The sequence below is a fragment of the Hevea brasiliensis genome, chromosome 14 (genome assembly GCF_030052815.1).
Source record: "Hevea brasiliensis isolate MT/VB/25A 57/8 chromosome 14, ASM3005281v1, whole genome shotgun sequence".
NCBI classification, from domain to species: domain Eukaryota; kingdom Viridiplantae; phylum Streptophyta; class Magnoliopsida; order Malpighiales; family Euphorbiaceae; genus Hevea; species Hevea brasiliensis.
This window is the reverse complement of record NC_079506.1, coordinates 55660662-55676613: the sequence shown is the minus strand read 5'-3', so window position 1 is coordinate 55676613 and position 15952 is coordinate 55660662.

The window sequence follows — 15952 nt, the reverse complement described above, 5'->3', positions numbered from 1 at the left end:
TGTTCTATAAGTTATATGCCTGCCTGTTGGCCATTGAGCCTAATTTTATTACTGGCTTTGAAAGCCTGTCCATTGGCCTTGTGCCTGACATGACAGTTATACACAAGTTAGACATATGGTTGTCTAACTAGTATACTCCCGTGTATCCAGTCTTTATAGTCTGTTATAGGTTACTTGAGCACTGATATGATTTTAAAAAGACTGAAAATAAAATAAATGCACAGATAAGATCCTGATAAATAAATTGATCTCAAAATTAAATAAATCTGTAAAGACTTAGAATTTATGAAATTTGTTTAGAATTATTACTTTTAATTTTTCAGTTATTTTTCTTTAAAGTTATGCACTGCTAAGCAATTCGCTTAGCGTGTTGGTTTTCCATCACGTAGGTACTGGAGACCGGAACCGACCACAGCCACAGCGGTTGTGACTGTGAGATTGACCACATCGGCGATTATGCGCTAGTCACCTCAGCAATATTTATTTTGGTAGGGCCCATGCTATTAGATTTTTTATTTTGGTTTATTGTACATAAGTAGATACAGTGTAACTCATTTTGAACATTGTAAATAATTTGTAATTATATTTTGGATTGTAAATAAAGCTGTGAACTTTTGTATATAAATTTCATATGAATGAGTTATATTATTTTCTTGAAATTACATGAAAAGTTGTGAATGATATGACATATGGAAATATGAGATAGATATGAAATTATTTTTCACAAGTGAATAGTGGAACCCGCTAGATACTAATAAAATAGAGGAGGCTCTGCTCGGGTTTCCATGGAAATAATTTGTGATAAAAAAAAATTTACCACATGTTTTCTATGAAATTTAAAATTAACAATGGATAAAACAGGATAAGCGTAGGGGTGGAAGCATGGATGTAACGCCCCTATAAGTATAGCCTGGTATATTTTACTGTTCCGGTGATCAGTGTCAGTCCGGACAATTAAGAAGATTAGAACCATGTTTAAGACAGCTAGATAAGCCCTAAATAAAAATAAATAGTGATTTCCAGATAGTTAAGTATAAGAAAGAAAAACAAGGCATAAAAAGTTAAATGAGCCGAAGGTCACAGCAATGGGTGACCTTACCAAAAAGTGACTGCGAAGTCAGTCCTAACCCTAATTTTGAACCGAAAATTGTGATGGCGCTGTCCTAATGACTATTGTGAACCTAGTGGGAAAGAGAAAACCACAGAAAAGAACTGATAAGTAAGTCAAATAATTAGGTTAGAGATCCGAAAGAAATATCGAATTACCTGCAAACCGGATCAAACAAACGAGGGGCAATTTAGTCAATTCACCCCTAGAGGTGACTCCTGACCTAACTGTCTAATAAAATTGGAGAAATGAAAATTTCAAAATGGGAAATTAAATTAAAGAACTATTAAAAAAATTTAGGAAAAAGAAAAAGAATAAAAATGGGACTTATTACACCATGTTGGTGACCTCACCATGACATCATAAATAAAATTTAAATTACCCAAGTTTTGACCAAGTCAAATGTGACTTAATAAAACATAAAAAGGCATAAAAATTAAAAGAAAAATACTCTCCTCTCCACCCTCATCTTTGGCCAAACTCCCTCACTCTCTCCCTCCATGCATTTCCTCCATTAAAGCTTGATCTCAAGCTTGATTCCTATGCACTTAGCCCTAATTTCCCCTAAAATTCTCTATAAAACATTGTGGCCGGTACATTCTCTATCTCTGATCAAGATGTATTTGTACTATTTTATCTAGGCTCTACTCATTCGTATGTCAGTGCTAGCATCGTTAGTTCCCTTACTGTTCCGTGTGTTAAAATGTGTTTTGAAGTGCTAGTAACTAGTCCATTAGGACAAGAGGTCAAGGTCAATATCATGTATAGAGATTGTCCTTTGGTGATCCAAGGACATGTTTTTCTGTCCGATTTGATTGAAATGCCCTTAAGAGATTATGATATCATCTTGGGCATGGATTGGTTAGCCGGGCATCATGCCATGATTGACTGGAAACTAAAGACAGTCACTTTTGGTCTCCCTTAGTACGGTAATGTGGTGATACATGGGGAGAGGCAGCTATTGCCATCAAACATCAGAAAAGGGTGTGAAGCATACTTAGCACATGTGATAGACACCCAAATGGGGAGTCCAACATTGAGGGACATCCCTACAGTATGTGACTTTCTAGATGTGTTCCCTAATGAGTTGCCAGGATTACCTCCAAAAAGAGAGGTGCAGTTTGAGATTGATGTAATGCCTGGTGTGGACCAAATCTCCATAACACCATATAGAATGGCACCAGCAGAATTGAAAGAGTTAAAGGTACAATTGCAAGAATTACTTGACAAGGGCTTTATTCGCCCTAGTGTGTCACCTTGGGGAGTGCCAGTGCTGTTTATTAAGAAGAAAGATGGCACTCTCCATTTATGTATTGACTATCGGCAGTTGAATAAGGTGACAATAAAGAACAGATATCCATTGCCCCGCATTGATGACCTATTTGATTAGTTAAGGGATGCAGCTGTATTCTCCAAAATTGACCTGAGATCGAGCTATTATCAGCTGAAAGTGCAAGAGCAGAGTATCCCTAAAACTGCCTTTAGAACTCGATATGGCCATTATGAGTTCCTGGTAATGCCATTCAGGTTAACTAATGCTCCAGCTGTATTTATGGATCTAATGAACACTATCTTCAGACCATACCTTGACCAGTTTGTAGTGGTATTCATTGACGATATATTGGTTTATTCGAGGAGTGCAAAAGAGCATGATAGACATCTGTGAATTGTACTACACACTTTGAGGGAGAAACAACTATATACAAAATTGTCAAAGTGTGAATTTTGGCTGAAGGAAATATCCTTTTTGGGGCACATAGTATTGGCAAAAGGCATCAAGGTAGATTCCAGTAAAATAGAAGCTATCCTTAATTAGAAGCCACCTAGGAATGTCACAAAAATTTGTAGTTTTCTGGGTTTAGCTGGATACTACCGTCGATTTGTGAAGGGTTTCTCTATGTTGGCTTCTCCAGTAACCAAGCTGCTTCAGAAAGATGTGAAATTTCAGTGGACGGATAAATGCCAGCAGAGTTTTAATGAGTTGAAGAGGTATTTGACTGAAGCTCCAATCCTGACTTTACCTACCTCAGGTAAAGAGTATACTGTTTACAGCGATGCTTCTCACAGTGGGTTTGGCTGTGTATTGATGCAAGATCGGAATGTCATTGCTTATGCATCATGCCAGCTGAAACTGCATGAGAGGAACTATCCGATACATGACTTGTAGCTTGCTGCCATTGCATTTGCTCTGAAGATCTGGCGACATTATCTAAATGGGGAGAAATGTTACATCTACACAGATCACAAAAGCTTGAAATACCTGGGCACTCAGAAAGAGTTGAATTTGAGACAGAGAAGATGGTTAGAACTGATTAAAGACTATGATTGTCTGATAGAATATCAGCCAGGGAAAGCTAATATGGTGGCTGATGCCTTAAGTCACAAGACTATGGAAAGTCTACAAGTTTCTCCTTTGTACATGGCACATGAGTTGAGAGCATTACATGCCAGCTTAGAAATTAATGATGAGGAACAGACAGTAGTTGCATGGCATGTACAGCCAGTGTTGAGTGATCAGATCAGAATGGCTGCACAGAATGATGAGAAATATCAGAAGCTATTAGAAGAAGTCCGGCAGGACAAGAAACCATAATTTTCAGTAAGGGATGACGGTCTCCTACTACACCAGGGTAGAATGTGCGTTCCTAATGATGTTGACTTGAGACAAATCATTATGAAGGAAGCACATGAGTCTCCTTTTGCTATGCACCCTGGTGGCAGTAAAATGTACAGAGGGCTAAAGGAGCATTACTGGTGGATGGGTATGAAAAGAGATGTAGCTGATTCTGTCTCCAAATGCCTAACTTGTCAGCAAGTGAAGGAAGAACATCAAGTACCAGCTGGTTTACTACATCCACTACCAGTACCTGAGTGGAAATGGGAATGGATAACTATGGATTTTGTGATGGGACTTCCGAGGACATAGAAGAGCCATGATGTAGTATGGGTCATAGTGGACAGATTAACCAAGTCTGCTCATTTTCTGCCAGTCCGGATGGACTATAGCTTAGAGAAATTGGCCAAATTGTACATAAATGAGATTGTAAGGCTACATGGATTTTCATTATCGATTGTATCTAATAGAGATCCTAGGTTCACTTCTAGATTCTGGGGTAGTCTTTAGAGAGCCCTAGGAACTAGATTGAATTTCAGCACAGCATTCCACCCACAGACAGATGACTAGTCTGAGAGGGTAATACAGATATTGGAAGATATGCTAAGGGCTTATGTGATTGAGTTTGAGGGTAGTTGGGATACACACTTGCCTTTGATTAAGTTTGCTTGCAACAACAGTTACCAATCAAGCATTGGGATGCCTCCATACGAAGCTCTGTATGGCAGAAAGTGCAGAACTCCTTTGTTTTGGGATGAAGTGGGCAAAAGAAAGATGATTTTGCCATAAATTATTCAGTAAACAGAGGAGAAAATCAGATTGATCAGAGATCAACTCAAGGCTGCATCAGATCGTCAGAAGTCCTATATTGATCTGAAGAGGTGGGACATTGAGTATGCAGTGGGTAAGAAAGTATTCCTCAAGGTTTTCCCTCGAAAGAAAATTATAAGATTTGGTAGAAAGGAGAAACTGAGTCCTCGTTTTATCATACTATATGAGGTTCTGGAAAGAGTGGGTCCTTTGGCATATCGTTTGGCACTACCTCCAGAGTTAGAGAAGATACATAATGTCTTCCATGTGTCCATGTTGAGGAGGTATAGATCAAAACCATCTTATGTATTGCCAGTGGAAGAGATTGAAGTGAATCCAGACCTCACATATGAGGCAGAACCTATTGAAATTCTGGCATATGAGGTGAAACAGCTAAGGAACAAGCAGATACCATTGGTTAAAGTGTTGTGGAACCATCACTCAGGCCAAGAAGCTACTTGGGAACGAAAAGAGGATATAAGGAGACAGCACCCACAGCTGTTCAGAGACTAATGCTAGATAAAATTTCGAGACGAAATTCATTTTAAGGGGGAGAGAATTGTAACACCCCTATAAGCATAGCCTAGTATATTTCACTGCTCCGGTGACCGGTGTCAGTCCAAACAATTAAGAAGATTAGAACCATGTTTAAAACACCTAGATAAGCCCTGAATGAAAATAAATAGTGATTGCCAGATAGTTAAGTATAAGTAAGAAAAACAAAGCATAAAAAGTTAAATGAGCCGAGGGTCACAGTAATGGGTGACCTTACCGGGAAGTGAATGTAAGGTCAGTCCTAACCTTAATTTTGAACCGAAAATTGTGACGCCGCAGTCCTAAGGACTATTGCGAACCTAGTGGGAAAGAGAGAACTACAGAAAAGAACTGATAAGTAGGTCAAATAATTAGGTCAGGAATCCAAAAGAAATATCAAATTACTTGCAAACTAGATCAAACCAGTGAGGGGCAATTTGATCAATTCACCCCTAGAGGTGACTCTTGACCTAACTGTCCAATAAAACTGGAGAAATGAAAATTTCAGAATGGGAAATTAAATTAAAGAACTATTTAAAAAATTTAGGAAAAAGAAAAAGAATGAAAATGGGACTTAATACACCATGTTGGTGACCTCACCATGACATCATAAATAAAATTTAAATTACCCAAATTTTGACTAAGTCAAATGTGACAATAAAACATAAAAAGGCATAAAAATTAAAAGAAAAATCACTCTCTTCTCCACCCTCATCTTCGGCCAAACTCCCTCACTCTCTCCCTCCATGCATTTCCTCCATTAAAGCTTAATCTCAAGCTTGATTCCTATGCACTTAACTCTAATTTCCCCCAAAATTCTCTATAAAACCTTGCTATCTCAACTTGAAAAGGGATTTGAAGAAGGAAAGAAAGGAGAAAAGTGAAGGAAATTGAGAATTGAATTCCAAAGAAGAAGTTAGTGATTTAAATTGAAATTTTTAGTTTGATTTATATGTTTATGGTTCCATACACTTAGAATTAAAGTGAAAATGCAAACAAAACTATCATGGGGGACAAATTGAAAATTTCGGCCAGCAATAGATGGGGGGTAGAATTGCATGACTTTGATGAAATTAAAGGGTTAATTGAGTTGAATTAGGTGTGTAAATGTTGAAAATACACTTTAATTTCATTAGTTAAATGAAATTTAGAAATTAGGGTTCTTAAGTATTGAAATTGGGGGAAAATTATAGGAAATGGTCAATTGATGCAATTGACCCAAATTGAGGTTAAAAATGGTCAATTAGGACCAATTGTGATGTGTTGGAATGAGTGGAAACAAAATAAAATTCGGATTGGTTAGGGGTCCCAATCTAGCAGTTTGACCTAGGTCCCTTTTAGGGACCAAAACTAAAATTTTACCAACCCAATTGGGAATGAAAACAGACACATAATGACACAATTTTCATTTAGAAACCAAGCCCAGCAATTGACATTTAGATAGTGAACAATTAGGTCAAATCCGGGTAATGTGCACTTCCACTGTACAAAAATGACCAAATGAACAGTGTTTGTTCATTTGGTCATAACTTGGCCTAGGTAGATCCAAATGACCTGATTTTTGTGGCATTGGAAAGGTATGACATAGAACTACAACTTTTATGAAGAACACCAATCCAAATTGTAACACCCCTATGATCGGTAGTGCGTTCTACTGTTCCGGTGATCAGTGTCTGTCCGGACAACTAGAATGCCTAGAACTGCATTTAAATGTTAGTGAGGAGACATAAAATAATGAAATACAAGAAAAATAAAGGAAAAATAATAGCAATGAAATGTAACCAAGTTAAACAAGCCAGCACTGCAGCGATGGGTGATCGCACGGGGAAGTTATGACGCAGGCAATAGCCGACCCCAGGACTGCAGGGAACCCTCAGAATTTAGTTTTGAGACATAATTAAAGACTTATTGAAGTATAAATGTCATTAGAAATATCAAAGAAAAATTAATTAATTAGCACAAAGAAAAACGAGAAATTGAGAAACCGATAAAAATCGGTGTTACCGAAAAATCGGGAATACAACCCGAATAGGGGCATTGGGGTCAATTGACACCTCAAGTTGACTTTTGACCTCAATGTCCATTAAAAATAAATGATATTAAACCTTGAAAATATCATGAAAATTAAAATGGTGGTACATAATTTAAATAGAAAAAGAAATGAGGTAAAAAGTGAGAATTGTGAAACTTTAGATTAATTAATCTTAACCACACTTAGTGCTCCACTAAGTGAAGTTAGTGGACATTAAAATATCACAAATGGGACAGCATAAGTCATCTTTAACCTCCAGAATTTGCACAAACCAAAGCTCTCCCATGAAAGCTCCCATGGCCAAAGTGAAAACACCTCTATGCACCATGATTTAGCCATAAAAAACCTTAAGTTCCTTCATTAATCTTTACCTACACACCTTGGGCAGCAATAAGGGAGCAAGAAGGATAAGTTTTGGTGGAGTTTTGAAGAAGTCCAAAAGAGGTAAGTGGTTATTTTCAATTCTTATTTCATTAAAAGTGTAACTAAGGTTGTGGTTGTTTGATTTATGGAAGAATTTTTGAGGTTTGATGAATTGTTGGCGATGGAGCATTTCAGCAGCCATGAAACTTCATCATGAACAGCTTGTCTTTGCATGTAAATGGTAGTTTGAGATGTCGATTTAAATGTTTAATTTTATTGAAGTTGAATTCCATGTGTGAAGTTTGAATGTTAAGCTTGAAAAGTGAAAAGGGAAGTGGATGTGTATGTGTAAATTTGTGGCAGCCTAATGATGAAGATTGAAGTATTTAAGTTCATGAGATATTGTTGAAATATTGTACAAAAAAATGGTAGCATATATGTGTCACACCTTACCCCTCTGTAAGGCATAACATGATCCCGTAGAATACTTAATGAAATACCAAACTTCACCTATCGATAACTCACTAAGTACCTTACAAGGGATTTTAAAACAATTTTCTTACATTTTGAAAGTGGTGAGCATTTTGGTAGGAATTAAAAACCATTTATTCAAAGTTTAAATACTAGTAAAAATTTTTGTCCATTTTAATTTTACCGCAAATTTTATAAAAATTTTGACAGAGTTCCGTTTGTATTTGGAGAAAACAGTTCTTCAAATACCTAAAAAAACACTTCCAATAATTTTCTCAACTCCCAACCTCCAATAAATCTTAAATCAATTCAATTCAATTCACTTCAAAATAATTCCACAATCCAAATCGAAATTTATCATCTCAAAATATTTAATAACTTCATTCACAAGGCATAAAGTATGAAATTCACATGTACAAATATTAATTTACAGAAGGAAATCCAAAAATAATATTATTACAATTTATTTTACAACTGCTCAACTTTACATTGATACATACAACATTTCTATATTTACATCAAAATTAACTATGAGGGTATAAAATAATACCCGTACAAAAAGACCGGTGTAGTCTTCAATTCAATAGCAGCTCACTCTGCTGCTTTCTCCTTACTCTTATCTGCGACATCAAAATAAGCTATCGCTGAGTATAAAAATACTCAGTGGTGCATAATAAAAATTTAAAATATAATACATAAATCATTCATTGCCAAAACACAATTTAAATATTTCTCAGTCACATTTCACAATTATCAAAACTCAGAATAACACAATTTAGTCAAATAATTTAATAAATACAGTATTGCCAAAATCATACACAACTTAAGCCATGACACAAAATTTTCGATCAATGCCGTGTTGCACACCACGACAAAGCAATCAACAACCCCATTAATCGAAATTAATGAGGGAGGTGGCTAGCTAGCTAATGAGTACTCATTCGATCTCAACCTCAACTGGCAAGCCAGAGAGTGAGGAAAAGAAATGATCTCAACCCCATAAATGGAGGAGGAATAATGTGATACTGTAAGGCTAAGTGTGAACACAAAATCAATTCAAAACAATTTATTTAAATAATTTATGAGAAATCTGATCAATTTCCAAAGTCATATTTGTGATTATAAAATGGCAACACAGTACATATTTAATCACAGAAGTCAAATTTTTTGAGAATAAAATATTTAAACAAGAATTATTGTGCACAGACCTGACGTGAGTCGCCTCTAGGCCTTGACTCAGTCTCTCCGAGTTTCCAAGTCTTTTTCAGCTGAAACACACAGTTTCATAGTGTTTCAGTATCATAACTTAGCATAAATCTAAAAATAAATTTAACTTTACTTTTACCTAGCTCTAACGTGCTAAATTCGACGTTCTCGAAGTTTTTATGTTTCGGGTTACTATTCACTACACTATTCCAGTCAAATTGTTGACTTTTTAAGGCTTAATAGGTATGGAAACTCCAACTTCACCCACATACCACATTTTGGTCATTAAATTTGTTAGTTTTGGTCATTTTCTCAAAGCTTAAGTCTTTTAGGCAAAATTGTCAAATTTTCAGTTTTGGTGTCCCTAATTGCACTGTTCCATTGGTCATTCTACTGTTGGAATTTGGCAAAACTTCCTTCATATAAAATGTTCCTTATTGTCTTAAGTTTATTCTCATTTTTTAATCACCCCAATTGGAGTTTTGTAGCTCAAGTTATGGCCATTTGAACCATGGCAGGCGGATTAAAAACAACCCAGATTTTCAGGGCAATTTTGGTGCTGGCAGTTTTGGGTCACCAACTTGGGGTGGCCAAATGACTTGGTTTCTAGCAGAATTTGGGTTTGTGTTCTTCATAAAAGTTTTAGGTCTATATCTCACCTAACCACTGGTAAAATTTCAGGTCATTTGGACCTGCCTAGATCGAGTTATGACCAAATGAGCAAACACTATTCATTTCGTCAGTTTGTACAGGGCAGCCTGCACTTATCCAACTTTGGTCAATTTGTTCACAAGGTTTTGGTCACTTTTTGGGCATGGTTCCAAAATGAAAATTGTGTCATTTTATGTCTATTTTCATCCCCAATTGGTTCCATACCAATTGGGCTTGTAAAATTTCATTTTTGGTCCTTCAAAGTTGACTTGGTCATGCTGCCAGCAGCATGACCACATTCCCTCCGAATTTAGCTTTAATTCCAACCATTCCAACACAATTCATTTGGTCATAAATGACCATTTTTCACTTCACAATAGGTCAAAGACATCATTTACTCATTTCTCACATTTTTGGTTCACAAACCCTAATGTTCAAAACCCTAATTCACCAACCTCATGCATTTTATCACATTTAGTGCTTTTAATCCTAACCATTCAACTAAATAAAGTTTCTAAACTCGTTTAAATAACTAAATATGCATTTAAAGTAGAAAATTGAAAGTTAGCATACTAACCTTTCTTAGAACTTCAAATCTCTATCTTTTGTTCTTCTTTCTTCTTTAAATCTTCTTCTTAAGTTGAGATAACAAGCTCTAGTAAGGTTTTTATGGGAGTTATTAAGGTTAAGTGAAGAAATTAAAGCTTGAGTGCAAGCTTTAATGCAAGCTTTAATGGAGGATTAGCAATGGAGAAATGAAGGAGAGAGTGAGGCGGCACTTAGGGAAGAAAGAGAGCTTTTTGTTTTTTTTTGTTCTTTTCTTTTCTTTTATCTATTTTAGCTTATGGAAGACCCCCAAAAAAAAATCAATTTAATTAATTTATTAATTATAACATTTATGGCATCATGCATGATGTCATGCATGATGTCATCTCCTTACACTTTTTCTTTCTTCTCTTTTTATTTATTTATTTTTTTCTATTAGTTTTTTAATTTAATTCTCGATTTCGAAATTTTCTTTTCTCCTATTTTATTTGACAGTTAGGTCAGGGGTCAACTCTCGGGGTCAATTGACCAAATTGCCTCTCACCGGTTCAACTCGGTTTGTAAATAATTCCATATTTCTTCCAGCTCCCTGACCTAATTATTTGACTGGCTTAACAGTTCTTTTTCGTGATTTTCTCTTTTCCACTATGTTCATAAATGTCCTAAGGACCGCAGCGTCACATTTTACTGTTCAAAATTTGAGTTTAAAATGACTTCGCAGTCATTTCCGAGAAGGTCACCCATCGTTGTGACTCTCGGCTCGTTTAACCTCTTATGTTCTGTTTTTCTTATTTATACTTAACTAATTGAACATTACTAATTATTTGTATTTATGGCTTCTCTAGTTGTCTTAAGTATGGTTCTAATCCCCTTAATTGTCCGGACCGACTCTGGTCACCGAAATAGTGAAATATACCAGGCTATACAAATAGGGGTGTTACAATTCTCCCCCCCTTAAATAAATTTTGTCTCGAAATTTTACGTGGTATCAATCTTTGAACAGCTGTGGGTGTTGTCTCCTCATGTCCTCCTCTCGTTTTCAAGTAGCCTCCTGTCCCGAATGATGATTCCACAGCACTTTTACCAATGGTATCTGCTTGTTCCGTAGCTGCTTCACTTCATAAGCCAGAATCTTTATGGGTTCTTCCTCATATGTGAGGTCTAGATTTACTTCAATTTCTTCTACTGGTAGTACATGAGATGGGTCCGATCGATACCTCCTCAACATAGACACATGGAAGACATTATGTAACTTCTCCAACTTTGGAGGTAGTGCCAAACAATATGCCAAAGGACCCACTTTTTCCAGAACCTCATATGGCCCAATGAAACGAGGACTTAGTTTCCCCTTTCTGCCGAATCTCATAATTCTCTTCCAAGGAGAAACCTTGAGGAATACTCTATCACCCACTGCGTACTCAATATCTCTTCTCTTCAAATCAATGTAGGACTTCTGACGGTCTGATGCTGTTTTAAGTTGATCTCTGATCACCCTGATTTTCTCTTCAGTCTATTGAACAATTTAAGGTCCAATCATTTTTCTTTCACCCATGTCATCCCAACACAATGGGATTCTACATTTTCTGCCATACAAAGCTTCATATGGAGGCATCCCAATGCTTGATTGGTAGCTGTTGTTGTAAGCAAACTCAATCAAAGGCAAGTGTGTATCCCAACTACCCTCAAATTCAATCACACAAGCTCGTAGCATGTCCTCCAAGATCTGAATTACCCTCTCAGACTGGCCATCTATCTGTGGGTGGAATGCAGTACTGAAGTTCAATCTAGTTCCTAGGGCTCTTTAAAAACTACCCCAGAATCTAGAAGTGGACCTAGGATCTCTGTCTGATACGATAGATACTGGCACTCTATGAAGTCTCACAATCTCATCGATGTACAACTTGGCCAATCTGTCTAAACTGTAGTCCATTCGGACTGGCAGAAAATGAGCAGACTTAGTCAATCTGTCAACAATGATCCATACTACATCATGACTCTTCTGTGTCTTTGGAAGTCCCATCACAAAATCCATTGTTATTCTCTCCCATTTACATTCTAGCACTTGTAGTGGATGTAACAACCTAGTGGGTACTTGATGCTCTGCCTTTACTTGCTGACAAGTTAGGCATTTGGAAACAAACTCTGCCACATCTCTCTTCATACCCATCCACGAGTAATGCTCCTTTAACCCTCTATACATTTTTGTACCACCAGGGTGCATGGCAAAAGGAGACTCATGTGCTTCCTTCAAAATGATCTGCCTCAAATCAACATCATTAGGAACACATATTCTGCCCTGATATAGCAACAGACAGTCATCTCTAATTGAGAATTCTGGTTTCTTGCCCTGCTAGACTTCTTCCAATAGCTTCTGATACCTTTCATCATTCTGAGCAGCCATTCTGATCTGATCAATCAGCACTTGCTGTACATGCCATGCAACTACTGTTTGCCCATCATCATTAATCTCTAAACTGGCATCTAATGATCTCAACTCATGTACCAAAGACAAAGGAGTAACCCGTAGACTTGCCATAGTCTTGCGACTTAAGGCATCAGCCATAACATTAGCTTTCCCTGGCTGATAGTCTATCAGACAATCATAGTCTTTTATCAACTCTAACCATCTCCTCTGTCTCAAATTCAACTCTTTCTGGGTGCCCAAATACTTCAAACTCTTATGATCTATGTAAATGTAGCACTTCTCCCCATACAAGTAATGTCTCCAGATCTTAAGAGCAAACACAATAGCTGTAAGCTCTAAGTCATGTGTCGGATAATTCCTCTCATGTGGTTTTAGCTGGCGTGATGCATAGGCAATGACATTTCAATCTTGCATCAATACACAGCCTAACCCATTGTGAGAAGCATCACTATAAACTGTATATTCTTTACCTGATGTAGGTAAAGTCAGGGCTGGAGCCTCAGTCAAACATCTCTTCAATTCATCAAAACTCCATTGGCATTTGTCCGTCCACTAAAATTTCACATCTTTTCTAAGAAGCTTGGTCAATGGAGATGCTAACATGGAAAATCCCTTCACAAATCTACGGTAGTATCCAGCTAACCCCAGAAAACTACGAATCTCTATGACATTTCTGGGTGGCTTCCAATTAAGGACAGCTTCAATCTTGCTAGGATCTACCTTAATACCCTCTGCTGATACTATGTGCCCCAAAAAGGATATCTCCTTTAGCCAAAATTCACATTTCGACAATTTGGCGTATAGTTGTTTCTCCCTTAAAGTCTGCAGCACAATCCGCAGATGTCTGTCATGCTCTTTTGCATTCCTCGAATAGACCAATATATCATCAATAAATACCACAACAAACTGACAAGGTATGGTTTAAAGATAGTGTTCATCAGATCCATAAAAGCAGCCGGAGCATTAGTTAACTCGAATGGCATGACCAAGAACTCATAATGGCCATAGCGGGTTCTGAAGGCAGTTTTAGGAATACTCTGCTCTTGTACTCTCAGCTGATAATAACCTGATCTCAGGTTAATTTTGGAGAACACAGCTGCACCCCTCAACTGATCAAACAAGTCATCAATACGGGGTAATGGATATCTGTTCTTTATTGTTACCTTATTTAGCTATCGATAGTCAATGCATAACCAGAGAGTGTTATCCTTCTTCTTTACAAATAACATCGGCGCTTCCCAAGGTGACACACTAGGGCGGATAAAGCCCTTGTCAAGCAACTCTTGTAACTGTACTTTCAATTCCTTTAGTTCTGCTGGTGCCATTCTGTATGGCGTTATGGAGATTGGGTCCACACCAGGCATAACATCAATTTGAAACTGCACTTCTCTTTCTGGAGGTAATCTGGCAATTCATCAGGAAATACATTCGGAAAGTCACATACAGTAGGAATGTCCCTCAGTGCTGGACTCCCCACTTGGGTGTCTATCACATGTGCCAAGTACGCCTCACACCCTTTCCTAATCATTTTTCGGGCCAGTGCAGCTGAAATGATGTTTGAAGGCAATAACTGCCTCTCCCCATGTATTACTACATCACTATACTGAGGAAGACCAAAAGTGACTGTCTTTAGTCTATAGTCAATCATCGCATGATACCTGGCTAACCAATCCATGCCCAAGATGATGTCATAATCTCTGAAGGGCATTTCAATTAAATCAGACAGAGAAGTGTGTCCTTGGATCACCAAAGGACAATCCCTATATAATTTATTTACCCTGACCTCCTGGCCTAATGGACTTGTTACCAGCACATCATAATCCATTGGTACACACTGAATAGCAGTAGAACACATCACACTAGCACTAACATACAAATGTGTGGAGCCAGGATCAAATAACACATGTACATCTTGGTCAAGGATGGAAAAATTACTAGCTACAACGTCTGATGTTTTAGCCTCCTCCCTCTGATGCATGGTACACACTCTGACTGGTGCGCCAATGGGTACTGGCTAGTTAACAGTGCTTTGACTTCCAGGAGTGTTACCAGGGCCCCAACCTCTGCCTCTACCTCTAGCAGCTGACAGTGACCCTCTAGGTGCAGAGACTTGGGCTGATCCCTCAGATGTAGCAGAAGGTCCAGACCGGAGCGTACTAGTGCAATCTTTAGCGAAATGTCCGCTCCCTCCACAGTTAAAACATGCACCGGTAGCTTTGAAACAAACCCCACGATGAGTTCTACCACAAGTTTCATACTGTCGTACTGATAGAGCTCCACGGGGTGCCTGCTAGGTCTGCTGACCAGACTGGGGTGGTCTTTGGCCAGAAAATCTGTGACACCCCTTACCCGTGTACAGAATATCCGAGTAAGCAATGTCACACGGTGTATCAGCACACTCTATTTTACCTTAATGAATTTTTGTCATAGTTTTGAATATATTTTATGAAATATAATTTATTTAAGCCATTTATCGAAACTATTATTTATTTGAGGTTCCGAAAATTTTATAGAAAATCTGGCAGAGTACCGGCTAAAAATGGAGAAAACAGTTCTTCGGAACCTGTGAAAAACACTTCCAATATTCATATCTCATCACTCTCAAACTCCAATATCAAAATCTCAACATTTTCCAATTTCATTTCTCAATCATTCATCTAATGTGATAATCAAGTACAATTCACAGATAAATATTCACATTTTCCATTCACCAACACAATTTTCATTATTTACATGAACATCAAAATACATTACATAAATCCAAATACATATGAGAAAAAAAAATAGTTACAAAATACCAAAATGAAACCTAGTGTCCTACCAATGCACTGTGGAGGGTGAGGTGACACGGACACTATGAAGAACTGCAGGATGGACTCACCCAGTCTGCGGTCTACTGGGCTCACAATCAGTATCTCCAGAACCTACGTGTGGCAAAAGCAACGCGCTAAGCAATGATGCTTAGTGGTGCAATAATAAAATAAAAGAAAATAGCAGAAAATAAATATGTATTGAATGTATATGTCTTATTTGTTTTGTATTTGTTATATTCATTTATTTCTTTAACTTTGTCCATTTTCATTCATTTGGTTGCCCAAGTAACCTATACTGGACGACTGGACTGGATAAACGGGTAAACTGGCACTGGGTATCAAGTACCTCGGGCCCTCACACCATCGATCACATATGTAT